This window comes from Vidua chalybeata, chromosome 1 (genome assembly GCF_026979565.1).
Source record: "Vidua chalybeata isolate OUT-0048 chromosome 1, bVidCha1 merged haplotype, whole genome shotgun sequence".
Lineage (NCBI taxonomy): Eukaryota > Metazoa > Chordata > Aves > Passeriformes > Viduidae > Vidua > Vidua chalybeata.
In genome coordinates, this window is record NC_071530.1 from 111,571,123 (window position 1) to 111,598,211 (window position 27,089).

A 27,089-nucleotide genomic window follows, 5' to 3' on the forward strand; every position below is an offset into this window, starting at 1 on the left:
AAGGTGCGGGGCAGCATTAAGGTCCAGCTCCACAAAGGAATGTGACTCCTACCTGCTGCAGAAGGCAGTGGGTACATTGAGAAGGTACATTATCTACTCGCTGACTGTGAAGACATCTCTGTAAATACTGTTACGTACAAAACTGGTGGAAGTGAGACCTGCGTCTTCAGTGGTATTTCACTGCTTAATTTGTATTTAGGCACTGTCATCTCTGGATGCTCTGCTTCCTATGGAGCAGGGAGGCTTAAGATTTGTTTTCTTAATACTCATTATATTTTTGGAACCTCATTGATCACCCTGCCTGTTTTATTCTGTGCTCTGGGTGATAAGGCTCCAAACACAGCTGTATCTAGTGCAGGGCTGCTACAGTGCACTATGATTTCCAGCTACATTGCACACCACTGTAAACACCCCCCTTATAAAATCTGGTTCACTGGAACACTCAAAGCTGCTGGCTGCCAGGGAATGTTCCTTAATGAGGGTAAGGAGTACTTGAACACATCTATGACTTGGCAACCCTTCCTGCTTTTTATAAGCTACTATACACTTCAGAGAGAAAATATCTTAGAGGCTACTTTTTAATGGGACAAGTTTACTTAAGAGTTGAGTGGAGTTGGTGCCAGTAGTTCTGTTTTGTTCTAGCTTAATATTGGCCTTGTCAAAGTTCTTATAGTGTCTCCTGGGTGTTTCTGTATTGCATACCATATAAAGCTGGTTTTGGGAGCCAAGAATTTTGGCTGGAATATATATTATAGTGGTCTCATTATATTTTTCTAAAGTGTATCAGAGGTGGCCCTATATTAAAGATCCTTGGAGCAAGGCTGATTTTTTTTCTTTCTCCCTTCTGGTTTTGCCTTAGCCCACACTGCAGACATTGGATCCAGAATTTGAGCCAACCCAAGTTTGAGGATTATTTGGGATCCAAGGTCTCGGTTTGGCCTGTAATAAAATGTGGGTAATTATTGATTTTTTTTTTTTTTTAGATGATACCTTGGATTTTGAAAATCACCAGACTTTTGGGAGGGTGCTTTTGGTTTGGGCTTGCACTAGCAACTACTACATGAAAAGATTCCTTTCTCATCTTGCTGACATAAGTATTCACTCAAAGACAGCTTGCCAGCATGGTGCAACATGTGGTGCATCCTGTCTGGCCTCTGAGAAGATGTGTGTTTTATGGTTGCTTGGTGCTTTCTTACTGACAGACATCATTAGGTGGTGGACTTGGCAAAGTTTTTGCATTAGAGGGCATCCAGCCCATCTTTTCTAGAGTGTTTGTGGGGGAAGCTGGATCCTTTTCTGGTTGCACAAAGGAAACAGGGAGCTGCTGTAACAAGGCCATGCTTTGTCTCGGGAGAATCCTGGCTACCATAGAAAAGATGGAGAGAAGGTGTTGAGATGTGGGTGAGATTTGTTAAAATTATGTTTGGGCTTTAAGCCTATGTCAGGTTTAAGAAAACATGGCAAGAACCATTTTTATTCTTTTTTTTTTTTTTTTTCCTATTCTCCTGTGCTGAGTTTTGAGTTTGGTGTGATCCCATTACCCGAGAAGCAGCTGTATGAGCCATAACCAGTGGAATTGAACCCCTGACAAAAATACTGTGGCAGAACCAGGTGCTGCTTTGTGTGCATGGAAGAGCAGCAGTGCAGCCTTGCCCTGGTTTCAGTGTGGTGCAGTTGGTGGTGCCCATGTAGGATGGGTGAAAGGATTCATTGCTCCCTCCTGTACCTAGAGCAGCTCACTGTGGGACAGTGCAGTGTGTCTCCCTTCATGATCCTCTTAACCTGGCCAGGGGCTGATGCCAACTTGCTTCACTGTACACCAGCTTTCAGACTGTGCTTGCAACCAGGTTATCCAGAACTGCTCCTAAAAGCAACAAAACAAAGTGTAGAGTTGATGCACATGAATCTGTGTGAAGAAGGTTAATCTGAACGTGAAGGGAAGGCAAACTTGAAGCTGGGCAGAGTTGCTGGTTTATATTAATCCAAATATTTATGTTATGGAGGCATGCTTTTTTGACAGGTGGTGGTAAACAAGGGTACTTAGCTCTGTAGTTTTCAGGAGACCTGATTTTCTCTCTTCACAGGAGTTTTGGAAAAAACCCCAAAACTCAGTGACACTGACGGAGCTGCAAAGACGAACTAATGGGCTTATTTAGCTTTAATCTTCAGAGAAGACAGAGACTGTTTTCTACTGTTAAATTTCACCCCAATTTCCAAATTTTTCATGAAGTTATTTCAATGTCCAAGTCCATTAGGAAAAAAAAGTCACATGCAAGCAGCTTTGTAATATTATGTGAATATTCAAAAGAGACAGGGAGAGGAAGGCTATATGGAGGGAAGCAGGTGCTGTTCTGGGAGTTCTGTTTTCAGGCCTGCCCCATTTTCTCACATTGCTTTGGCCAAACCAATTCATTTTTCAATCTTCTCAGTTACAGAGGGGAAAACAATGCCTCCATGTCTCATGTGGCTTTCAGTGTCTGATGTCTTTGCCAAGTATTGTCAATTTCTGAAACAAAAGGCCTTATGTAAAGACAAAATTTCATGTGAACTCTAGAAGATGATTTTTTACCTGCTCTCATTTTGACTATTTAATTAAGCTACTACCTAAAGGTACTACATGAATCAAAATGATTTTATCTATTTAGATTGGTGAAATCATATAAAGAAGCCCAAGATTCCAGCTGCATTACTGTTTATTTTTAGAGCAGACTCTGAACAAATGAAACAAATTGCCTTTCCCATGCTAGAGTAAATACCAACAGATATAACTCTTAATCTAAAAGAAACTTTTCCCAATCTCAGCCATTCCCTTTCCTAAAATGTCCAGGATGAGAGCTGGCACTGTGCCCTCCAGGTTTGGAGCTGCAGGCTTCCACAGAGCGGTGGGTGAGGAGCAAATGTGGAGCTGGCTGAGGTCAGGGATTGGAAGGGCTGGAGGGATTTGATTGGAAGGGCTGGAGGCTGAGTTACAGCACACTGCTGACCTACTGCCCTTGGAAGTGCACTGGTACTTACAGCAGTCCTCACAACCAAGGATATACAATAGAAGTTACGAATACAGGGATAGTGAAGACGAGCCAACAATCTGTCGGATTGAAATCCTTGAAGGACCTCGTAAATACTTTAATGTTTACACAGGGCCTGTATATTTTCACAATTACCTTTCCATGAGCCCAAAATGTTTTAACACTGGAATGTTTTCAGGCTTTAAGAAGTTATATTTTCTGATACATCTGAAAACTGCAGGCTCAGCTTCTCTATTGGCCCATTTTTTTCTCATGAAAAATTAAAGCTGGATTCCTTTTTACCACCAAATATGCAGAATGTAAATGGTGAGTTCTACCAAAGTTATGTATTGATTATGATCACAGTGTGGTAAGAAGAAAATTGTTTGAATTTACATGAGAATGTTGTACCATAAATTGGCAAAAAGATGCATCTACAGTATTAGCCTCTATTATAATTAAGAAGTGATGAGAAAAATGACTTTTCTGTAGAGAGATTTTTGAGAGAAAGAAACCTATAAGAAGTTTGAAAGGTTTGAAGCAGTTCTTTAAAACCTCAGGGTGAAAGTTTGGAGGCATGAAGACATAGATCAAATATAGGGAATTTTGAAGCAGCTGAGTGTTCCTCTGGTTTCTGTCACAAGGCGCTTCTCTTTTATGTCCAAAACAAAGTTCCTGTTAGAGTGTGAATGGGACTGTCATGGAGCTGGCACACCTGCTGCATGTATTAGACATGCAGTGACAATGGATTGGTACTTAATATAAGGCTCTGGCTCTTGCTGTGAGGTCCATTGTGAATCGGCTGTAAGGTCCGTAGTGAGTGTAACACAGATCCTTTTTGGCTCATGGACAAGACTTTCTGCCTGATGTTGAGAGAGGGATAACAAATCCACAGTGACTTTTGGTGGTGTTTTCTATTTCTGGGGAGTCCTGAGAAACCAGAAGAAGTGACTTCTGCACACTTTCTGCAGAAGGAAAGGCGCTGAAGCAGCATCTGGAACTAATAACCTGTGTTTCACAGCTCACTGGTGGGCAGCAAGGGAGCCGCTCTGGCTCCAACAGGCCCTTACGTAAAACCTGCACACAGTGATTTTCAGCTGTGGGAAATTTGAAACGGCTTCTGCTGGCCCAGTGAGGAGGAGACTGCCTGACTCCCTTTTGGTTCACCTGGGACGACAGGCTCCCTGCAAGGGCATCACCGCAGCCTTCAGATGTGGTAGCACGCAGGTGGAGCATGCACATACACACGCAGGGAAATCACATCCAGCCATCAAATGGGGTATTCCACTAATTGGAAAGTCTGTTCTGATGTCTGGCCACCATTTGGCAGATACTGACAGTTTCCACTTAAAGCCAGCCAACCTCACCAGAAAGCCAGCTGTGCGGCTGATCTCATGAAGATGTCATTGAACAACTGTTTGAACTCCTTCAAGAAATGGTGGGTCTGATTCGAGGCAGGCTGGAATCCCCTGGGGGTCTTTGCTGGATGTGGGAATACAGACATCCATTGACGTAATAGTTACACCTCAGTGTTCCTGAGTTGCATGTAAGGATATTATCTTCATTCCGGCACTGGGGACTCCTTCCAAGTTCACCTTAAGCTGAAATGGAGTCTCTTTGCTGTTCACATGTATGTCACTTTTTCTGTTCCTATGAGCGTTGCTATGTCCTCATAAATATTGGTAGGTTGTCATAATGGTTGCCATGATGAAAAGACTTATTTATTAAAAAAGAAGAAACAGATGGCACAAAATGCTTCAATGAATTTCAGCATGTTTGAGAAATGAAATACCCCTTTTAGAAATATCAGTTTTGTGAAGGTGTTAAATGCTATTTCACACAATTGTGAGGGAGGTTTTTATTTTATACACACAGTACACACTGTGTGTGCACAGAGCGACAGCAGAGGTAAGGCAAAAAAAAAAAAAAGGGCACAGAATGGAGTACTTTTATGAAAAGCCATAAAGAGATGCTGATCTCTTTTTAGTTTTATTAGTTGCTGCCATTCAATACATGGAGTTCTGACAGTAGGTGAATGGGACACGAAAGCCACGTTAGACAGAAAAAGCCCAAGGAAGCTGAATCCTGGTGTTGGGGAGAAAGAAGAAAGGAGAAAGAGAAACCAAGTCATACACACAAAAATTCTGTTCCCAGAATTGTAGGTGCATATATTGACCACATTTCACTGTAAATACAATGTCAGGTGCAGAGACAGCCACTTATTTCCTGGAAGAGCAGAAAGTGATACCTGCATCCAGGGTATTATTTTTAACAGATTCTGCACTTGTAGTGGAGGGTCCTTGCTGTAAGTCATAACTAAGAAAAAACATGTGCTGCACGTGAATGGTATGTAAGAAGCAGGGGGATTAGTTAAAGGATTTTTTTTTAAATTATGAAAGTTTGTAGATATTTGTATCTCAAAGTATTTTTATGAAAAATTATTTATGGTTCGTAATGTGAAAGAGCTATAGGAGGGATGTAATTCCTTTAGAAAAGGGAGTGCTGAAGTTTGAGGGGTTAAATGCCTTTCCCAAGGAAACTGATTGTACAGCTGGAAGGAGAAGTGCTTTTGCTTGAAATTCTGGTTGAAAATGTCAAAACCTTATATTTACTAGACTAGGGACAGGGTGTAATCTGTATCTCTAGGTAACTAATGTTGTGTTTTAATAACCTGACTACACTTTTCCACTACAAAGTGTCTGATTCTCAGAGGGATTGGGAAATTTGAAATATTTGTTATATTTTTTTTCCATCTGTGTTACTTTAGTTTACTTGTTTAGTAATCTATTAGACCTAAATGTTGATACCCATTTTGACTAAAACATCAGCTGATAATCTGTGCCTGATTATTAAAACAGATACAGCTGTCACTGTCCATTCCCAAACATTTTAAAGCTAGAATTTTTAATATAGTAGTTGGTGCTTTCTTGGACCAGGGAGAGTGGAAAAACTAAGGTGGCTGGTGCAGTACATCAGGGTGGAGGCCCTGAATGAAGCTTTTATAAAAACTGTCTCATAGGAGATTTCCTCTCTTCTTTCCAGTTTGGATTAGGGTTTTTGGCATATGTTTTTAAGAAACTCATCATGTCCTTGCATTCAAACTACAAAAGCCAGCTTAGTACTTTGTGAATTTCCCTTGGAAATTGCTCTGCAATGCTCCATCCAGAGAAGATGCATTTTCCTGTTTGTTTGATTATAAGCAAGCTCACGAGGCATTTATTTTAGTGCTCAATTTACTTGCTTCTCTCACTTCTCTCTTCTTCATTCCTATGGGAGTTTGTTTGAAATATTTCTTTGAATTTAGATAGCTTGTACTGGTGTCTTTTTGAGAAATTACTTTCTTCACCTCTTGTTGGTTATAATGCCAGGACAGATGGATTTAACACAAGCTTAACCCTTTTGTTTTTGAAAAAGATTAGTACAGGCTTAGATAATTTGGAAAATACAAGGATAGTTGAATAATTGGCATTCTTAATACAGTAATAATCAGCACTGTGTTCTAGGGTTAGCCCATTAGACATCAAGATAGCTAATCTGACATTGGATCCTTCTGTCTGTTTACACACATTCATATATGTTCTCTCTTGAGCTGGCTCTGCATTACTTGCAGGGGTCCTTCTCTCCTGACCATTCAGCTGAGCAGCCTTGGCAGGAGGGTGTTTGCTACTGGCCTTCTGAGAGCCTGGGTGCTGCATCATGCCCTGTATCTGGGAGATCCCAGGTGAAGGCTCATAATCCCCACAGCTGAGATGAGAAATCATTTTGGATTCTCTGATGTTTCTACCAAAAGTAGGCTTTTACAGGTCACGTCTGCTGGATGCCACTCTTCAATGGCCACGGTGCAGCACCTTCTGTTGGACTTGCAGAGCTGATGAGACCAGATGTGTGCCAGACAGCTGCTTGTTGGAAATGAGACATTTCCACACCTGCTACTAATCACATGGAGAAATGCCCAGTTCTGGACAGAAACACCAACTGAGCTTAGATGCCTTCAGGTTTGGGTAGAAGCAGTGAGCAGGCACTGTCAATAGCTCTGAATATTTAGATGCCTGTACTCCCCTAAATACTGACATGGCGAATGAAGGATGCTAATTACAATTTGTAATTTGTTTTTGGACTTGTAGTGTGAAAATTTAGTCAAGAACTATGAATTTTATATTTTTACCTATGGTTTTGCACGTGGTGAGTTGAGTCTGTAGTGGTTAAGTTGCTGTTTGTGTAGTTCAAGCATGTGGATCCACTTCCATGATCCTTTGCCTCATTATCCCGAGGTCACATGCACATCCTAATTCATTTATTTGTAGCTAAGTGCCCTTGCATAAACAGCTGCATCTATACAAAGTGGGTAGAAGCTGCTGTTCTTCTAACTTAGTAGTATTTTATACTGATGGTGCTGGTGGGAAAAACTTCATAAGAATGAAGGGAAAAAAAGGTAAAGGAACAGAAAAGCAAACTCTTGGAAGAAAATTTCCAAACATTCAACATTTTCCCTATCTTCCCCACCCCTTGTCCTCCTTGCCCCAATCCCTTTTTTTCCAAAACACAAAAACCTTTCTATCTCTGACCTTTCTTTCTTTTTTGTTCTGCAATTTTTCAAGCATTAGAGAGAGACAATTTACCATCAGATTATGAGACCTTGTGGAAATCCATTTTCCTTTAGTGTACAGTAGTTGTTAAACATATATAACTTTCAAATCCTCTCTGGGAAATAAGTGACAGAGAGACATTCAGCTAACCCAAACAACACATTTCACAGTAAGTGCTGTTCTACCAAAAGGCCTTTAGACTGAATAGCTAAATGTCCCCTCATTTCAGGATATTGAGGGAGCCAGGATCAGGGGATGCTGGGAACCTTGTTGTCTTACAGTCAATGTAAATATTTGTAGATATTCTGAAGGGAGTCTGAACCCTGCAAGCCTTCTGGCTCCTAAATTAACCATAAGGGTTTCTCACTTAGTTTAGTGTTCAACTAAAATAGAGACAGCGAGGAGTCATAGGCCTGGTCTGCCGTGCAAAGTTCCACTGAAGAGTGATTTTCAATAGAGCTAATTAAGCAAAAGCACATCAGTAGCATGCATGCACTTACATCAAAGCACACAGAGATTTCATAGGTTTAATTTAACTTTAAATCAGCTTAAATGTGTCTGTTTCATGGGCTAGCACTGAGTGGAGCAAATCAATTTTAAATTTATTAAAGAGGTGTTCTTTTCCAGTGTAAGGAGGTCTTATAGGCTTTTCTGTTTCCCTTTATTGATCTCAATGGTATTCTATGAGCATGCTAAAAAAACCTTTATTTTTAACACAGCTTACTTGCAAAACTACTGAATTCAGTTATTTGCACATGATTAACATTTTTGCAGTACATATGTACTATTCTGTTACATAGTGAGATCCATATTGGCATGTAATTTTTGGACAAGCTTTTTCATAGTTTGTTTTCACTAAATGTCTTTTGAAAAGAAAATTGGTGGGCCTGTGACAAGTATGTAGAAATCTTTTTTATGACTTTTAAGGCAAGGAAAAAAAGAATTTGTATTTAAATGTAAGCAATTTCCTGTGATGTTGTGAGTTTGGTCACAATGGGGTAACCTTAAAGGTGATAGATAGTAAGAAAGCTAATATAAACAAATAAACTGTATTTATAATGTAGTAACAATTACAGGTCATCATAGCAGTGTGGCTTGTTCAATACTAGGATGAGTATTCTGTCTTTCCAGCAAAATGAAATGTATTTAAAAAAAAAAGAACTTTCTAGTCTCAGAAAATGCATGAATAGTGGAGAATAACTCTAATATTTGCCAATGTTCATAGCACATGTAAGTCATTTTAACATCCTCCAACCTGAGAAGTTCCCCTGAGCTAATGAGCCTGTCCTCTTCACTGCTCAAACTTCTGACCATACTCAGACAAAAAAAACACCACAAGTATTAATTAAGCAATCCCCAAAACATCCTCCTGAGAACTATTTATACAAGATGCAGTGGTCAGTCAGGGCAGTAAAACAGTGGTTTACAAGAAACCCAAATAAAACCTAGGGCTGTCCCGAGCAGGATGGCCTGTGGCGAGTCAATGGATAAACATTCTCCGTGCAGAAAGAAAAAAAGGGGAGAAACAGCCTAAAACAGATGAAGGAAAGTCTGTGAATAAATCCAAGCAAGCAGCATTGCCTGCGTTCTCATGCACCTTAATCCTTGTGATGTGTTTGAATTAGGATTATGCTTCTCTCCAACCCACCTTTAAGTCCTTTTAATCATTTGAAACTTACATAAAATATGGAATAAATCTATTTGAAGAAAAGTTCTCTTGTACTGCAGGTTGTCTAAGGAAACCTCCATGTTATGATTAGATCTGTTATGGTTAGATCCTTAACAATTTATTTCAGTGGGAAAACTTCCATTGAATTTAATAGCAACAGGGTCTGAACTACTTTTTCATGAATCATTTCAAGACAGTTTGCCATTCAGGAATATTGGCTTCTTACCAAATGACTTTTTTTGTTAGATCATAAGGCAGATTGTCTTCATTCCATGTTATATCCAGTCCCATGGATGTGGTATTGAAAGGAACCTGAAACTTGGATATCATAACTTTGGTGAAATAGCCTCAGTACTTTAACACATTATGCTACTATAGTGAATTATGTTTTGAGAGAAAATGTTCTCACATGTCCTATAAAAGAAAAATTTACACAGGATCCATTTTTGTAGTGTGGCTGCAGCTCTGTGTCTCTCTTTGAGGTAAATCTATTAAAGTAAGACAGGCCTAGTTGATAAAATCCAAATATAAGTACCCTGCATTATTCCATAAAAAGGCATTTCAAAACCAAGGTCTTTGTTGCATCAACACAAGCATGCAGCAGCAGTGGCACTCACCAGCTGGGCAAAGTGTCCTTTGGGAGGCATTTGGGCAAGCTTGTGGTTGTGAAGGTTAGCAAGGTTTTTGACACTGTTTTGCACCATATTCTTGATCCACTCTGTTCAGTCTAGAGGCTGAACAACCAGATGGTAAAATACCTGGTGGGCTGGTTTGCCTTAGAGGGTGCTGATTAATGCACTGCCTGGAGGCCTAACAAGGGAAGTACTGCAGGGTCTAGAACTGAACTGTTCACTAGAACTGGCCTGTTTAACATTTCCATAAATGACTTGGAGGAAACAGTGGAGTGTGCTTTCATCAGAACTGCAGATGTGACAAACTGGAATGTCAGGGCTGGACCACTCATGCTGTGAGGCTGCACAACTGGGGCTTGCTCATGCTGGAGATGAGATGGCTTTGGAGGCCCCTAACAGTGTATCCCCTCCTCCTCATCCCCACAGTTATGGGGGGCCATTGGGGACATGGAGCCATGGTCTCCACAACGGGGCATGATGGACAAGGAAAAATGGCACAAGTTGAAATGAGATGTTCATACTGGATATGAGGAAATACCTTCCCACCATGAGGACACTGGGGTAGTGGCACAAGCTGCTCAAGGTGGTTGCACAGCCTTCATCCTTTGGAAGTCTTTAAGACCTGACAGGAGAAATGCACATCGTTTGAGCTCATAGTGGAGTCCACCTTCAGCAGGAGGCTGGTCAGAGAACTGCTGAGATCCCTTCTGACTTGAACAATTCCTGATTCTTATGATCCTACAGGTGCAACTATAGTTTGTCTTGGTGTTTACCTGAGAAGCAATATATTGGTAAAGGCTTTCTTTAGCCAATTCTTTTTAAAGATGCCTTGGCCTTGTAATAGTCTGTCATAAAACAACTCTTTTGCCTGCTTGTTTCCTACACCCCCAAAGCAAAGTTATTCTTTACACCAACAGACAGAAGACTTTATGAAAGAAATGTCACTGATGATGAGCAGTGAATCGGCACAGTCCTCAGTGTGTTCTTACCTCTGCAAAAGCTCACTGAAGATAATGCAAGGTATAGAGTGGATGTAGGCAATACACACACTTCATAATCCCAGACAAAACCAAGATCACAGAAGCATATAATGAAATATCCCTCACATTTTTATAAGTGGCTGATTTGACAAAACAGAAAGATATTTCATAGGTTTCTGCGATAATGTGGAATATTTGCTTTCTGTGCAACAGAGAAAAACTGTTAAGTTATGAAGACTGAAAGTCTACACTCTGCTAAGAAATACACTCTAGAAATTGCTCTGTAGTATCCCATGTGGATGAAAGGGAAGCTGGGATGCCTTGGGAAGACACCCTTGTTTAAGTTAGAGTGACACACTGAGACCGTTTCCCACAGTCCTCTGGTTCTTTATGTTAATAGCCTTAGTGACATCATTACCGTTCTCCTCCCTGGTTCTAGAATGTTCATGGTTCCTGTTCTCCCCATTGGATCACTGTTATGGACACTCCCCCACCATATCCCCGTTGGTTGTTCCCCCCTGGTCCCGCCTTTGTGCCTCCCCTGATCGGTTCACCTACTGGCCCTCAGATTGTAATACCCCACCTACACCAGACTGTTTAAAAACCCTGGACCCTCCCCTGTTCGTGGCTCTCCTGTCCCTGAACCCCTTCAGCGTGCTTGTTGTTAAACGGTCACTGGAACTTCATACAGAGGGGCTCTCCTGCTTTTCTCCATCAGCCTACAATCTGCAACTGGCAGTGCGAGCGTCTGGTGCTTGTCTGGGCTATCCACCTTCCCTGGGGGTGATGCTCTTGGGAAGGTGGCTGTCTCGGCAACATCTGCCATGCGGCCACATTGCTCGAATGAAACAGTATTTGCATTACTCTTATTTAAAAACCATTTGGGGTTTGTACGTAGTTCATGTGATTCAGGAAGTAGCTGTTATCCTTAATCGCGTTTTCACATTGTGCTAGATCTATCATATTCCTAGACAAAGCTTAGGGCCGGCAGATAGAGATTTTTATCTGGCCTGTGAAAAAGAGGCAGAGGATAAGCAGGAATCTACTCATTTAGGAACAATGAAATTCCTTTGGTGGAGTGTTTTACACAATAAGCAGTCACAGTGGCACAATTCTGACAGTAGCTTGTCAGCATCTATGGTTCCCTTTGAGTTTCACCACTTATTAATTGGTAGAAGTCAATGAGGTTAAGAATGAAGAAAACACATCTCTTGGGGATTTAAAAATTTTGTTTATTCTGCACCCAGTCACTTTGATTTGCAAGGTAAATTACTTCTCATTTTAACTCAGAAACAAAATGCGGTTCAGAGAGGTTAATTTTTTTCCATAAATTGGTGGTTTTGGTCCCTTGAAATGCAGCTCTGTAATAAGATGATGTTCCAAATTTATATTGCCTGCAGTCTGTTTCATATAACTGGGGATGGGTATGATGTGTTTTGATGCACATAAGACTATTTTTTGGGGGGGATTAATTTAAATCCATCCCAGTTTAAAAGAAGAAACTTACTTCAGCTTTGTAGGTACCATGTATGAAGTGCATTGTCTTCTCAGCTCATTTACTCTTAGACAGGTGGTCATATAACAAACCATCAGAATAACTGGCTTGAAAAAACAACCTCGTGTCTGTCAGGAGGGAGGACAAGAATTAGTAACATATGGAAAGAGTTACTTTTACCACAGGGATGAAAGGTACCATGGTAAAACAGGATGTGGGCAAATGTATGCTCCAGTTGTCTCTGTCTGTGGTTTGTGTCAGCCTGTTTCTGACCAGGAGCTTCTGGCTTATGGTGTGTCCAGATGATAGTCAGAATAATTAATGGTTTTTTTTTTAATAGAAACTATGAAACAAACTTATAACTAGAGCAGTTCATTGATTTCAGTTGTAAGATTCTGGCCTACTATAATTCCATAGAAACGACTCTTAAATTTTGCAGAAAGTATCTTTATTTTCCATTTCACCCAACTGTCAGAAATAAGGGGTACACATGTCTTTCAATTTTGTATGTTCATATTTCCTGAAGCTTTGCCTAGAACCTGAAAATTATTAGAAAATACTGTAAGAATCTGCTTATGATTTGTGAACTATCTTTGAAAGGGCAATTTTTCTAGCTGCTACCGCTGCAAAGAAAACAACCCTATTGCAATGATAAGCATAAGCATGAGTTTCTCCAAAGTGCTTAACTTTAATCTATTTGATATCATCCAGAATTCCAGAGGATTTCAGCTCAGATTAAAAACCCTTTTTTACCATGAAAAGTCATGCAAATTGATAAGTGGGTCTTAAGACATCCTGCCTAGGATGACCAAGTCATGCATATAGTAGAGTTTATCACGTATCTCACACAAAGCAAGGCAATGCTTGATAAGCACTTTTATTGGGTAATTACATTTTTTTTTTACATTTGCAAATAAAGCAGATTGATTTCCATCTTGAAGTAATTTACTAACACATTATAAACTCGTCAAATGCTAACGTGGTGCAGTATGCCATTTCCTGTTTACTAAGTAATCCTTTGGCCATCTGCTTTGTGTCTTTCAGGTTGAACCTGGAATTGCTCTTTGCCAGGGACTGTCATGGAGCCTGGCGTCAGAGCCCTCCACCTGAAGGAAAACATTGCCTCCTTGGCTTGACTTCTTGCAAATACAAGCCATAGCCAATTCCCAGTGGTTTGCAGGCCCAAGCCAGAACGTGCAGAGGTGTTCCAGGGAACTATTAAAAGGTAAAAATGCTATCAAATTGATGTCATGCGATGTTTCTGGCTGTTTATCAGATGATTTTTTTTTCTTTAAGCATCTGTTTGTGAAGATTATGTGATATGCATATGAAAATTGTTCTTACTTTCTTTAACATGAAAAGCAGGTGTCCTTTAAAGAAAGGACCCAGGTCATTTCTACCACAAGGTCATCTATAGCATCAGGAATTTATGGAAACAACAACAATGAAATGATCTTATGGGAACAGCAGAAAAAGGGAAAAATACCCTTTGGAGCCTTAAAGGTTCACTGAAACAGTAATTTAAAAGGATTTGAATCCAGTTGCTCATGACATTTCCCATGCCAATTCAAAGCTGGCCCACTCTTTCTTCACATTTTTTTTTTTTCATTTTATTAGTGTATGCTTTTACAGGAAATGAGTTAACATAAATCATATTACAGACAAGATAAGCAACAAAGTCACTGGAAGTAACATGCTAGGGTAAACAAGAATCAGACTAAAGGAATCCTTGCCATATGGGGCACTCTCAAAAGGCATATAAAAATCTCCTGATAAATGAAGTATTTGTGGTACTGTATTTCATATGACAGCAAAAGTGAATTCATCCTTTTAGGAAGGGATATTAAGACTGTCCTTTGAGTGGTGGGTCATGAGTGGGAGAGGCAGTGACTTAATTTCCACTTTGAGTATCCTAGAGAAAAGGAGAAGATGCATATGCACCTTCTACTGCATTGGAGTTTACACAGCAAAGCCCTATGAATTCTGCTTCCAACAACAATAAAACTGGACACATGTAATAAAAACAGATGGCCAGTTCTGTTTTGTAGTATTAGAATTTTTCATAATTTCATGGTTTGTTTTGTCCTGAATGGCTGCACTATTCTACATCTTTTCTTGTACAGAGTTCCTTTTTTATCCACTTCTGTTTTATCACTTTAACTGCATGGCACTTGGAGCTACCTGTGAGCGAAGAAGGATAAACATATTTTTTTCTGTCAATGTGAATTGTGGAAAAAACTATCTGTGCATCATTGGTGGAGATTTGATTAGGACTTGCCCATTTGCCTATTTTATAACAAATTTTCAAGTATAACTACCAGCAACTGAGTGAATATTTAATAAAAATTTTGAACTTGCTTCAGTGACAAGTGAAACAGTTTGTATAAACCTTTTAGGAAAACAAATATCTTTTTGCAATGAGAATTGTACAGTGGGAATTATTTGGGTTTCAGTGGCCTGGAGGAGTAATGACATCAATAAGTGCAGTATTGTATACTTGTGTATGATACATATACTTGTTTCCTCACAGTGATGTTATCATAAACATAATTAATACAAAATGTGCTAAGGCTCTAAAACCTAAATTTCTGAGTGGTAGTCTGCAGTGTGTACCAGTCTGAAGATATTATAGAGCATAAACTGTTCTGCTTTTTTAGGTCTCAGCTGTTCACAGCAATAAAACTAGAAAGCACACTAGCAACAGCTACAGCCGAAGTTCCTTTAAAATTCACTTTACAGGCCCAGGCTGCTGAGGCATATGCAGAGTTCATGTAATTGCTGTTGTAATGTACATACTCTGTACTGTAAATACTCTGCATTTTATAATGCAGAGCAAATTGGTGTTGGAGGAAGGAAAAAGGTGGAAAGGAAGGCTAATACCAGGACTCTTCAAAGAGAGGTGCCTGTATAGAAAAGCTGATGCTCCCTGAAAATTCTGGTAGGGTTGTGCTTTTCTCAGTCCTCAGAGCTCTTTGGTGATACATTCTTTTGGAGCCTTTTCAAAGGGATGAAGGAAGAAGTTTATTTCCCTGTCACTTTCAGCATAAATGAACTGCTGTTAGACTGTTTTGAATAAAACCAAGATAATATTATAAATGGTTGACATGAAGAATCAAATAGCTTTTCTGGCTAGTTGGTACCTCACTCCAGTGAAACACATACAGAGAGATTGTCTGGGAGCAAGAATTGTGTTCTGGGGTGCTCTGACAACACCCTTTCTTGCTCCAGTGTTTGCCCAGTGGCTTGAGGACTTTCATGATGAATTTGGAATGCCTTGTCCCCATAAGGGACCACAGGTGACTTCGCTGTTCTGGTCTTCTCACCAACACTGGGAAAGGAATGCTCTGCAGTCATCCTCTGAAACAAGTCTCCAGTAATGTGATGTGTCATGGAATTTGTGTATTCATGACCAGAAGGATTTAGAATTTAGGTTTTCCATTTTGCTCATAAAATTACAGCTCTTGCAGCAGGTAACTCTTAGGACCAAGATGACAAATGCTGTGAACTCCTTAAAGGAGAAGGGTACTGTCCAACCTCCTACCCTTTGAGACCCAAGGAAATCCCATATGGACATGACATGACCACAGCAGAAAAATCGTAAGTTATTTACACATCTCATACATCAATAATGTTAAAGTGGAGGATGTGTGACTTGCCTGACATATCTTCAAAAGGTGGCTTGGGGAAAATATAAAAAATAATTGCCATGATGTTTTTGTTGAGAGTTGCCTTGGATGTAATTATTGATTCTCAAATATGGTTGTTAGGTTTTCTCCTCTCTTGAACAAAAATGTTGTTATTAGGTTAAAAAGAATGGAATAAAAAGCTTATGAAGGGAAAGAAACAAACAATCTGCTAAGCTTGCATGAAGGCAGTGGCAGCTCATAATTTTTTAATCATGTTTCTCATTTATATGTTTTTTGTACCATTTTTTTCTCATGAAATAAGCATGGACAAAACACTGTAAATTTGGTCCAAATGTAAAAGTTACTCAGTACCTGGCCACACTTGGAAACTGTAGCAATGAGAGTTGCTGTATACAGATGAAGTGTTGTTGTGTTTCATAACACATATGAGTGATTCTGACCCTTTGAAGAAAAAAGGTCAGTGCCAGCTCCTACAAAAGCAAGGACGGTGGCCAAGCGATGTTGGCTGGAATTTGCATGGGCCTACAAATGCACCTTAGTTTTGGCCTATAGCAAACACGTAGATATTCCAATTTTATTAAAGAAAAACACAAACATGCCTCCTCCTCTCCTCCAAATCTTCCAGATCTGCGTAGCAGGGCTAGATTTTTCTCCTACTCTTTGTGATCTGGATGGTTACCCACTGGGGATCAAGATGAGATCACTGAACACGTTTTTCCATGGGTGACCTAAATCTGAAACTGTTATCTTCCCCAGCTGAGCAAGCAGTAGAAAATAAAAACAAAAGCAACTACTAAAGAAAATTTCTTGGCTTTAAAATTGTTAAAGAGGAAGCAAGCTGTAGCTGAGAAGCAAGTTTCCAAAACAAAGATCTCCTCAGAGTAATACATTTGACACTTTGCCACAGTCAGAGCTCTGTGCATGCCTGGGAAACCCTTGCAGAGTTCAGTTTGAGGAACGTGTGGCTACATGTTCCTCAGACTCTACTCTGCAAGGGTTTCTCAGGCATGCACAGAACTTGATGGTGAACTTGATGCATTGATGGGGTTGATCGATTTACTGTGCACAGCACAGAGGGTTGAGGAACTGCCTGGCCCCCTTCATTTCTCCCACAGTGGTGATGATACTTGCACATCAGAACAAAAGAGGCTATTCTTTTGCACTGCAGCTGAAATGCCTCCCCTGTTGCCCCCCAGTGACTGCAGCTGAGCTGAACTGTTATGAATGTGTTAGCCCTGAGTCCGCTGAGAGCTATAAATGTCGTGCCCTCAATGACATGCCCTCCTGGCTAGGTGGAATTCATTCTTCAGAGTGACCTGAGGATAGGACCAATGCCTTCCTTCCCAGGCCGTTTCTGCCAAAGAAACAGCATGAGGCTGTAAATGCATACTGAGGAGTTATTGGGAGGTCCCTTGGCTCTCTTTTGTCTTGGCTGCTCTAGATTGTGGCTCCAGATCCTCCTCCAGTGGGAAAATACAGAGTTATGCTTCTGCCTAATTTCTGTGAGACCAAATCTGAAAAAAGAGCTATTTTTTCATTTCCACATATGTTACAATGTACTGGTGCAGGGCCATTGTGGGGCAATGAAGTGGTTCTTTGACATGATGAAGAGATTAGACATATCATCACTTGTGTTTTGCTGCTCCATCTTCTTTGCCAGAGGTTACTTCTTAATGTAAAGTACAGTAAAACCAGAAGACATGGAGGATTTGAGGAGAAAAGCTGTAGGTAATTAATTTCTTTTCCCTGTCTGTAGACATTTCTGGGATATAACATGGACAGTGATGATATTCCATGGTCAGCAGCAACACCTTTGCTGCCATGCTTTGCATCCTCTGACTGCTTCCCTCTACAAGCATGTGTAATGGATGACAATGTGCTCTCTACCTAGGTGCTTTTTTTCTGGGATGCTGTTTATTCCTTGTTTTATGTAGGCTTCCTTCATATTTGTGACTGATGAATACCATGTTCCTCCCAGGGACTGTTCTGATGTTGGTGGCCTTTTTTGCCTTTGCCTTCACTTTTGCCAAGGAAAATTAGGGAGCAGCTTTTCTGTACTGTGGTTAAATCCTCCTGCTGTCCGTTGAAATAAAGCAGGTGCATGCTGGTGTCTTGTTAGACCAGGAGCTGTCCCCTCTGTGTCCTTTGAGAAAAAATGGTGAAGAGAGTCAAAAGCTGGAATGCTGCCCAGCAATCTTAATTTCTGCTTTGAACACAGCTGCGAGACAATTTTCCTGGAGAAAATACGAGGTTGACAAATACCACTGAGTAGCCTGTTTGGGAATTTTACCGTAACAAATAAGCCATTTTGTTCACGCCTGAGGCTCTCAGATCTGTACCATACGTACCTCTCCTCCTGTCAGGCCGAGGGCTGGATTCCCTGTGCTTGCCTCTATACTCTTACCTACACAGCTGTTACCCATTACTCTGCATTCTGTTTGTCTATCTTTTAGCTGAAGGAATTTTTTTTTTTTTTTGCTTGATTTAATTTGACTGGAATAAAGTAATTATGCAGAAACCACGGTATCTCTGATGGTAAGCAGACTGTACAGAATATAACTGTCTAAGCAGAAATGGGTAAAACTTGGTTTTATGCTACTTCTGTAGGGGACGTGACATTTTTGGCATTGTGTCTGCATTTTGTGTGTATTTTTTCACCTAGGAAACCCCATTTCTTCTCACCCATCAAGTTTACTAGAACTTCAGCATTTGTGTTTGATTGAAATAGGTACTTTGAAGCCAAAAAGAAATTTAAATAAAATATTGAAGGTAACGTTGTCAAAAATCCTTGTACTTTACCATGTTTGTTCAAACTGTTTCATCACAGTTGGATGCCCCACCCCTGGAAGCATTTAAGGCCAGGCTGGATGGGTCTTTGACCAGCTTGGTCTATGGGAGATGTTCATGCCTGTGTGGGGTTGGAACTAGATTATCTTTAAGATCCCTTGCAATCCAAACCATTCTATGGTTTTATGATTGTACATTATGGATATGCTAGGCAAGAGTGTATTGACTATGTGATTGCCCTACTTAAGTTTGTTTGCTATAAATGAAGTGTTGACAGTACTTAATTTTCAGGACAAAGTTGGGAATCTAAGATCCTTTCAAAAGATAAAATATATCCAAAAGCTGTGGTCTTCATGTAGCTAAAATGTTACTAGATGTTGGACTTGCAAAAGCCCCTACTGACTGAAAACATGGCTTCCCATCCAAAGACATTTCAAAAGGTCTAATACCCTGGAAACTAGATTCAATCCATCTTAAAATAAAACTTAATTACCTCTGAAGGTCTTGTTCTGAAAGGTGAGTTAAAGCCCACTGTTCTGTGTAATCACACAAATGTGTTTTGTAAACTTTCCTTAAAAATGTCCAGCTGGCCTGGGCCAAGCTGCACAGGCCTGCAGAGCACGGCATTGCCGCTGGGATGCTCCCAGCGAACCCGGCGGGACTCCAGCGCTCTTGTAGATCTGGACGTGGAAGCTGACTTCAGTGGGGCTGGGAGCGCTGGCAAGAATGCTGAGAGTTACATCTTTCCACTTCAGAAACTCAAGGGAGATATTAAACATCCGCTTGATCAGCAGCAAACTCCCTGCTCCAAATCTCGCTCAAAGGATGTCATGTCTAATGGAGCTGAGCTGCCAGAAAGCTGCACCTGAGTGAGGAGGATTTCTGCCTCAGGTTAGTCCCCGGTCCAGATCCAGAAGAACTGCCAGAGGAGGGAGCCAAACTTCATTTCTGTTGGCAATATTTATTTTGCTGCTGTTCTTTGCTGTGCTCCTGCACTTTCTGCTTCCTTTGTGGTAGGAGGAGGCCAGGTACAGAACAGTGTGTGCTCACGAACTACTTCTACTCAATGGTCCTGCTTTAGATTCCCTGCTTGGGAGGTGGTATGGGAAGGGAGATACTCTGCTCTCCTCAATCAGAAGACATAGTAGAGCAGCTGTTCCCAGTAACAATAATGACACTATTGCTGAGACAAACATTTTCACAATGATGCATGGGAACGCTAAATCCAAACCACATTGTTTAGCTAATGCATGCTTTCACTCTGCTAAAGGGGAATGTCACATAACTGAAAGTAAATTGAAGAGATCAGAGTTTAGAAAATATGACAAAGTTGAAAACTTAAAGCTGTAATACACAGTAACATCCTTTAGCAGTGAAATCAATGATCCAAAGTGGTGTGTGTATGTGTATTTTATGGTAGTTTATTAGGTATGACTCCCCTCTGGCCAGTCCAGTGAACAGACACTGTTGCGAGTCAGGAATGCTTTCTGCCAAGCACTTCAGTGAAACTGAGTATAGCATATAGATCTCCTTTCCCACAGAACATATCAGGCATTGCAACATATCATAGATATGTCAGACTGTAGGTATGGTTTTTGGCATTTTTCTTTAATCTGCACTCCCAGCTGGGACTAATGAAACACTGCTCTCAAGACTTGTGCATGCACATGTGTTCAGAGAGTCCTCACACACTGTTTTAATAAAGTAATACTTTTATTTTTGTTAGCAAGAAAAGAGGTACTTGCCTTCAGTAGTGATGCAGTGCAACAGGTTAGAGAAAGGAAAGTTAAAGATGAATGGAGACCTGAAACATTTAATTCATAAATTAATTACTGAGCTAGTGATAACTACCTTAATATTGTGACAGCCTTGCTGCTGGCACTTTCAAAATAACTGATACGGGTTTGAAAGATTGTTGGAGAGCCTTTTCCTTCTGGCACTGTTGTGGAGAGATTGCTAAGTTTAGATCACAAGAATGCAAAGTTACTCAATCAAATGCAGAAGTCTGCTAAGTTCATGCAATAAATGGAGATAAAAATGGGGTTTTGTTTCTTACCAGAGGATCATGGTCAACTTCCCCTCTTCCTTTCCACTGTGCCTTTGCTGTACGTTCTGGCCAACGGTGATTCTACCAGGTCTGATCAAAGCTAGAAACACCTTTGGCAGTGGTTCGAAGGCTTCATATGAACTCAGCCAGCAAAGAAGAAAAAAGGGGAGGGGAAGCACATTAAGGACTTGAAAACTATTTTAGGTGTGCAGACTAGGGAGCTGACAGTAATATCTGATGGCAATATCAAAGTGCCTTTGTGATTACTTGGTTTTCATGTTAGAGGGTAGAGTCTGTCAGCACATTGACTGTTTTTACTGTCCAGCCTCCTGCTTTTGAAGAGCTGCTCTAGTTAATTTCAATGATACACTATACAGTAATCTTGCCTATTTAAATAAATGGACTTCAGTACTTTCAAAAAAAGCCCTGGATGTTATGATCCTCCCATGCATTGTCAGCATCCTGGGGCACTGTAGCTCATGAATAACACAGATGGAGGAAGGTTTATAGAGTCTGTGGCAGTGGTTTTATTTCATATCCAAAGTGCGAAAAGCTTCTTCCAAAGAACAACATTATATGATACTTTTAAAATAGGTAGGCCTGTTTGGCCTTGCAAATAATTATGCAGGTGCTGTAGGACTTTGCGATGGAGCCCTTTGCAGGGAAAACTGGAGTGTTGCAGAGACTGTGTGCTAACCCAAAAAGCCAAATTAAAAACGTATGCAGCCACACTGCAGCATGTGGGTGGCTTTTAAGCAAGTGCAGAGTGTTGTTAAATGTCGAAATCAAATATAGGCATGGGGAAAACTGGTGTGTGAATGGAAAGACTGATCACATGCTTGTCCTGCCGTTTAAATGTGTGGTAGGCTCCTCTGAAATTCAAAGTCTGCCTAGCAGGAAGCCAGCTTGTAGAGAAATACAAATCTGATTTTAAGTCTTCATACATTTCTAAAATCTAGCCTTTCTGCAGGTCTGAAAAATAAAGTTTGCATTTACAATTTATTAACAGCTGCCTTTGCATTTTCATGTTGAGGCTGTGGACTTGCTGTCTGCTCATTCACCCTGATGATGTTGCCTGTAAAACCTGACAACTGCCAACTTAAGTAATGAGTATTCAAAACATAGCCTTGATGTAGATGAAATCTCTGTACTGTAGATTTGAAAACTGAGGTACAGAGATTAAATATTTGCTCAGTGTCCTTTGAAAAGCTGTAGCATAGACAGAATTTGATCTTTGCTCTGGAAAACCTCAGCCTAGTACTTGATAGTGACCTTTTTATAATCTTTTAGGTAAGATGCCAAAAATTCATGCAACGCTCCCTCTTCATTTGAAGAACGAAATATTAAGTAAACAGTAATGATTTAGCCTGCCTAACCTGAAACAACCCTGTAGCCCTGAAATTTTATTGTGTAAGATGAAGATTTGGTTGATTTAAAACAGTTCTTGATACGCGATGATCTAGTCCTTATCTGCTGTCTAGCTCACCATATGCAGAATACTCTTTTTTACAAGTTTAAAAAAGCACAACACTATTTCAAATCAGGCAAATGACTGCATTGGATATTGGCCAAAACAACAGATAAAATCAGGTAAAAAAACACCCAAAACCCAGGTACTTTTGGTGGATTAATGCAGGAGAAATAAGCCTAAAACTTTCTCAAGTAAATGAAAAAATGATGCTTCATGTTCTTTAATCCTCCCTCCTCCCCTTGTCCCTTTGTGTAGCTATTTTATCCATTCCATTTAGGAGACTCCTGCCTTGAATGCTTTTGCCAGTTGCATCACCTTTTAATGTTCCTTCTGTTCAATTGCAGCTATTTTGGAGCTGTAGTTCCTTTTGTCACTCACCCAATATTTAGAATTTGTAGTTTCCTCAGATAATTGGCCATCTTGACAAGAAGAGTGACACAATCAGCTGTCAGATACTTTTCATTCCTGACTTCCATGCCAAAACTGACATGTGGATATTGGAATAATAATGTGTTATCTTAATTAGGTGTATCTTCATGATACATGCTTTATAACAGATAGAGCATATGAAACTACTGCAATGCCTTGCCAGGGTATCTTTGAAATGAGATTCCCTACTTAAGAGTTTTCTTCCCTCTTAAATAAATAAAGAGCAAACGAACAATTGCAGAGTCCAACTCTGAATCTTAGCACTTCCTGTTAAACCTCACAAAATAGTGCAAGAAACATGTTTGGTCTGCTTTCTAAGGCTTGATGATGTGATAGGAAGGATGTTGTATGTAACATCAAAGAATAATGTTGTTATACCTCTGAAGCCTGACTTCTGGAAGTCCAAGTGAAATAATGTATGCTCATTTTTCTCCAGAATATGGCAGTTTTTAATAGGCTTGGATTCTTATCAGAAATGTTCCAACTATTTCCTTCATTGTGTTTGTGTGTGCTTTTTTCTTGACTATCCAAATTTCTCTCACACTTTTCGAAGTTTTGTAAAGTGACTCCCTGCTGGGTTTAGTTAAGAGTGGTGCTGAGCAAATTGCAAGCTGCCAAAACCAGCCAACAAACCACTGGTGATGAGCAAATGTTTCTGCTCTTTCAACTCATGGTGAATGTTACTGTTTTCTTAATTCCAGCATCATGTTCAAGTGGAAAATGGTGCAGTCTGGACTACAGACCTGAACACTGTTTTGGACCTGAGCAAACAGAGTCTGGCTGAGGATCGGGGTGGATCATAACTTTCACACTTGCTGTCTATATATGTTAGGATTAAAGTCTTGGGAGTATTCCTGGCCCAGTGATCTTTCTTGAAGTAGACTTCTTGGAGCTGTGCATGATGATCTCGGAGCAGAATTTAGATCTGTATATTTATGTCTCTTAGAATGATTACAGACCTTTTTTTTGGTGAAAGATTGTAGAATGTGAACCATTAGAGAGTCTTGCAGAATGAAGTGTGTAACGCACAAAAGATAATTCATAGGAAATGACTGGATTAGTTTCTTCTCTATACCCTCTGCTGCAGTGAATATACTCTGAATATATTGTGTTTTTCTCCATTTCCCCCACCAAATGTAGTCTGAGTGGAATAGGTCTTGCCTGTTGTAGCATGCCTTATTAGTGTCTTCTCATCACTGTCCTCAAAACCAAGTCCATTAATTGTCTATGCTACATGTCCAGATGATGGCATGCATGTGGTAGGAGGCCTAGGGAAGATCAGTGACTTTCCCAGGAGGGGATATGTGAGCCCAGAGCAAAGTGTTTGCTCAGCCATTAGCTCTGCTGCAGTGTTGCACTTACCTTAGTAATCTAAAAGATTTTATTAAAACCAAAGCCAGTCAGATATTAAATTGAGACAAATAAAGTTTCAATAGTTACGAAGAATACCCAATTCCTTCTTTGTCCTGTGAATGGGATGTGCTTTAAAGGTGAGAGCAGGTGACAGACTCCTAGTATTTCTGGCTGTGCCACCAATTTCCTTCAGAACAGATGCTTTTCCACAAGTTATATTCACACAGGCATACTTATTTGTAAAAATCCCTTTGATAACCTTAGATAAGAGACCAAAGCCATTGAAAAAAATGCAGATTTCAAGACTACATAGTGAAACTATTGACCATTGCAGGAGAAAGGGGTCTTCTCTCCAATGTTAACTTGTGGGGGGTGAAAGTGAAAGAATAGTTTTCTTCAAATGTGTGTTCCAGATCTGTACAAAAACGCAGAGGTAGATTCTCACAGAATATCTTCCTTAAAATGGTATTCTATAATAAAGGGCTTGAACCTAGTTCTTCCATATCCAGTCCCTAGGATCTTTTGGATCATGCAGGCATGTTTTCTTAGAATCATAGTCATGGAATCATTAAAATGGCTAAAGACCTCAGCGTAAGCTCTCTGCTGTGGAGTGCTAATAACACCTTGAAGCAAACTAATCTTTCGTAGGAGACATTTATATTAAAACTAGTAAATCCCTATAACATGTTTTGGTTTGAATAAAACAGTATTTTTGGACACAGAAAAATTCCCAGTTAAAAAATTCCCAGCTTATACTTGGTGTTCCAGTCACAAAAGCCACTTGTTATGTTGTTTATATTTTTTCTGATGCCCTAATGAAGATTAGGTGTCTGCTCTCCTCTGAGTTCATCAAGCACATAATTTAGCAGTGTGTTGCACAACTTTGTACTACTGTATTAACTCCTAGCTGTAATCATAGAATAGGGCTAGCATGATGCTAAGTATGCTACAAACCAAAATGATCTGTGGTGGTCCCCAAGGTATCTGTTATCAAAATGTAAGTTAAAAGTTGAGAAGTGGATTGTATGAATGGAGTGCTTGTGTATGTGTGAGTGTAGCAAACAAATACTAAGATAAAAATAACAATTTTATGTATCTTGCTTGTCAAGGCCTTATCTGTGTAATGCAGAAAGGTAGAACTTTGAAGAAAGGTTTGAAATTATAAATTAATTTATAAAAATATTTATTTTAACATTACTAAGTCAGCAATAATATTGAATGTCTTAATTAACTCTAGAGTGCAGTACTGTGAGTGAAGGTTTCACTGACAATTTAAAATAGGACATAATATTTTGGCAGATCTTGTTTTAATGTAGATGTTACTTAAGAAGGATGAGGGAAGCAACAACAGTCTATCTACTTGCATCTAGATAATTGTATTTGCTTATTACAGGCATTGTCTTGTTGGGTGCAAACTATACAGTTCATGAGCTGGTCCTGCCAAGGACAAGGTCAAGGAGAGGTCCAGAAGAACATGTAGGATAGGTGATGTCTTTTAATCTAATATGCCAAACCTAAATGAGCAAACATCTGTGTGATGCTGCTATTGCTAATGGATGTTTAGGAAAGCCAAATGTGTGGTCAGCCCACTAATGCTTTAGGATCAAAGAATATCTCAAGTTGGAAGGGACCCATAAGTAACACTCCTGATGCAGCTTCATTCCATTTCCTTGCGTCCCACTGCTGGTCACCAGAGAGCAGGTTAGCACCTCCCACTTCACTGCTGTCCTTGGGGAAGTTGTAGACTATGATGGGTCCACTCCTCAGCCTTTTTTTTCCCCAAGCTGAACAAAACAAGCAGCCTCAAGCACTGCCCTATGTCTTGTCCTTGAGGCCTTTTACCATACTGGTTGCCCTCCCCTGGACACACTCTAATAGTTTGAGATGTTCTTCTTATCTCAAGAACCCAAACCTACACAAGGACTTGTGGTGTCATCATATCTCTGATGCTAAAGCATTGTGTACTTGCTGTTTAAAATTTGCCCATTATAATGAATGTAGTCATCTGCTCTAACTTCAGGTTAAGGCTGTGCATACTGCTGGAGAAAGCACATCTCTGAACTGGAGACAAATTAGGAGTCTTTCTCTCCACCTCATCCTCTCTCCTATGAGAAGGTAACCTCTTTTCTTTCAGTTCTTTCCCTGTTTAATAAGTGTATTTGGGTGATTTAGGATGAGTAGTCCATGAAAGAAGAGATTATGTAACATATGTGGTTGAGATAAAGAAGTGATCAGGTTCAACTTAAATTTAAGGATGACTAGAGACCTTACAGGGACATATCGCATAAACTATAATGTCACTCAAGAGTCTGGAAGTTGTGCAAGACTGCTGGTAAAGAATTCCTTTGCTCAGATAGGCCATAGCAGTCTTCTCTTTCTCAACTTCTCTATGGATAGCAGAAGTGTAATAATATTTAATTCACTATGGGATGACACCTCTCTGAATGATGAGTGTTTATAAAAGCTTTCAAACTTGAAAAGCATGTAGCATTCTTCCCCTTGACAGATGACCAAAGGATTTTTAGAAATAGTAAACGTTAAGTGTAGTGGAAGAAAATGTTGAGTTTCTAAGGCAAGACTAGTATTGTAGTTTTAGAAATTTATACAGGCCCAGCTGGAAAGTCATCATGTGTTACTGAAACTTGGTCTGCCCATGGGAATGTGGCTGGCAAAATGATGTTAAGAAGAAGCAGGGTAGTTATGTATGATGAGGTGCCTGTACACAAATAGATAGTCCTATGGAAAATGGCTGAAGCTCAGCTGATGGCTGATACCAGTTTTGCTGTACATTTCTGCACTCTTCTATCACGTAATTACCACTTAGTGCGTGAATTTTAACAGCATGAAAAACCTCACCCCTAAGCCAATACAACTGACATTGTCTTAACAGAGATACAGTTACAGTGAAGGAAAACAAAAATTTGTAACTGAAGAGTGCTCTAATTTCAATTGCTAATTTAAGTCTTACTGGCAGAAGAATTTATAAAG

The 27,089-nt window shown here is 40.0% G+C and overlaps 1 long non-coding RNA gene and 1 pseudogene across 1 annotated transcript; one reads left to right on the forward strand and one right to left on the reverse strand.

Moving 5' to 3' along the window:
• LOC128787713 (chloride channel protein B-like) overlaps positions 1-27,089 on the forward strand; it is a 93,770-nt pseudogene that overhangs the window by 41,287 nt on the left and 25,394 nt on the right.
• On the reverse strand, positions 4,982-11,211 carry LOC128796732 (uncharacterized). The gene is made up of 4 exons (XR_008433879.1): positions 10,882-11,211; positions 10,431-10,514; positions 9,487-9,578; positions 4,982-5,090 (listed from the first exon to the last, which is right to left on the reverse strand). It is a non-coding gene; the product is annotated as an uncharacterized LOC128796732 (long non-coding RNA).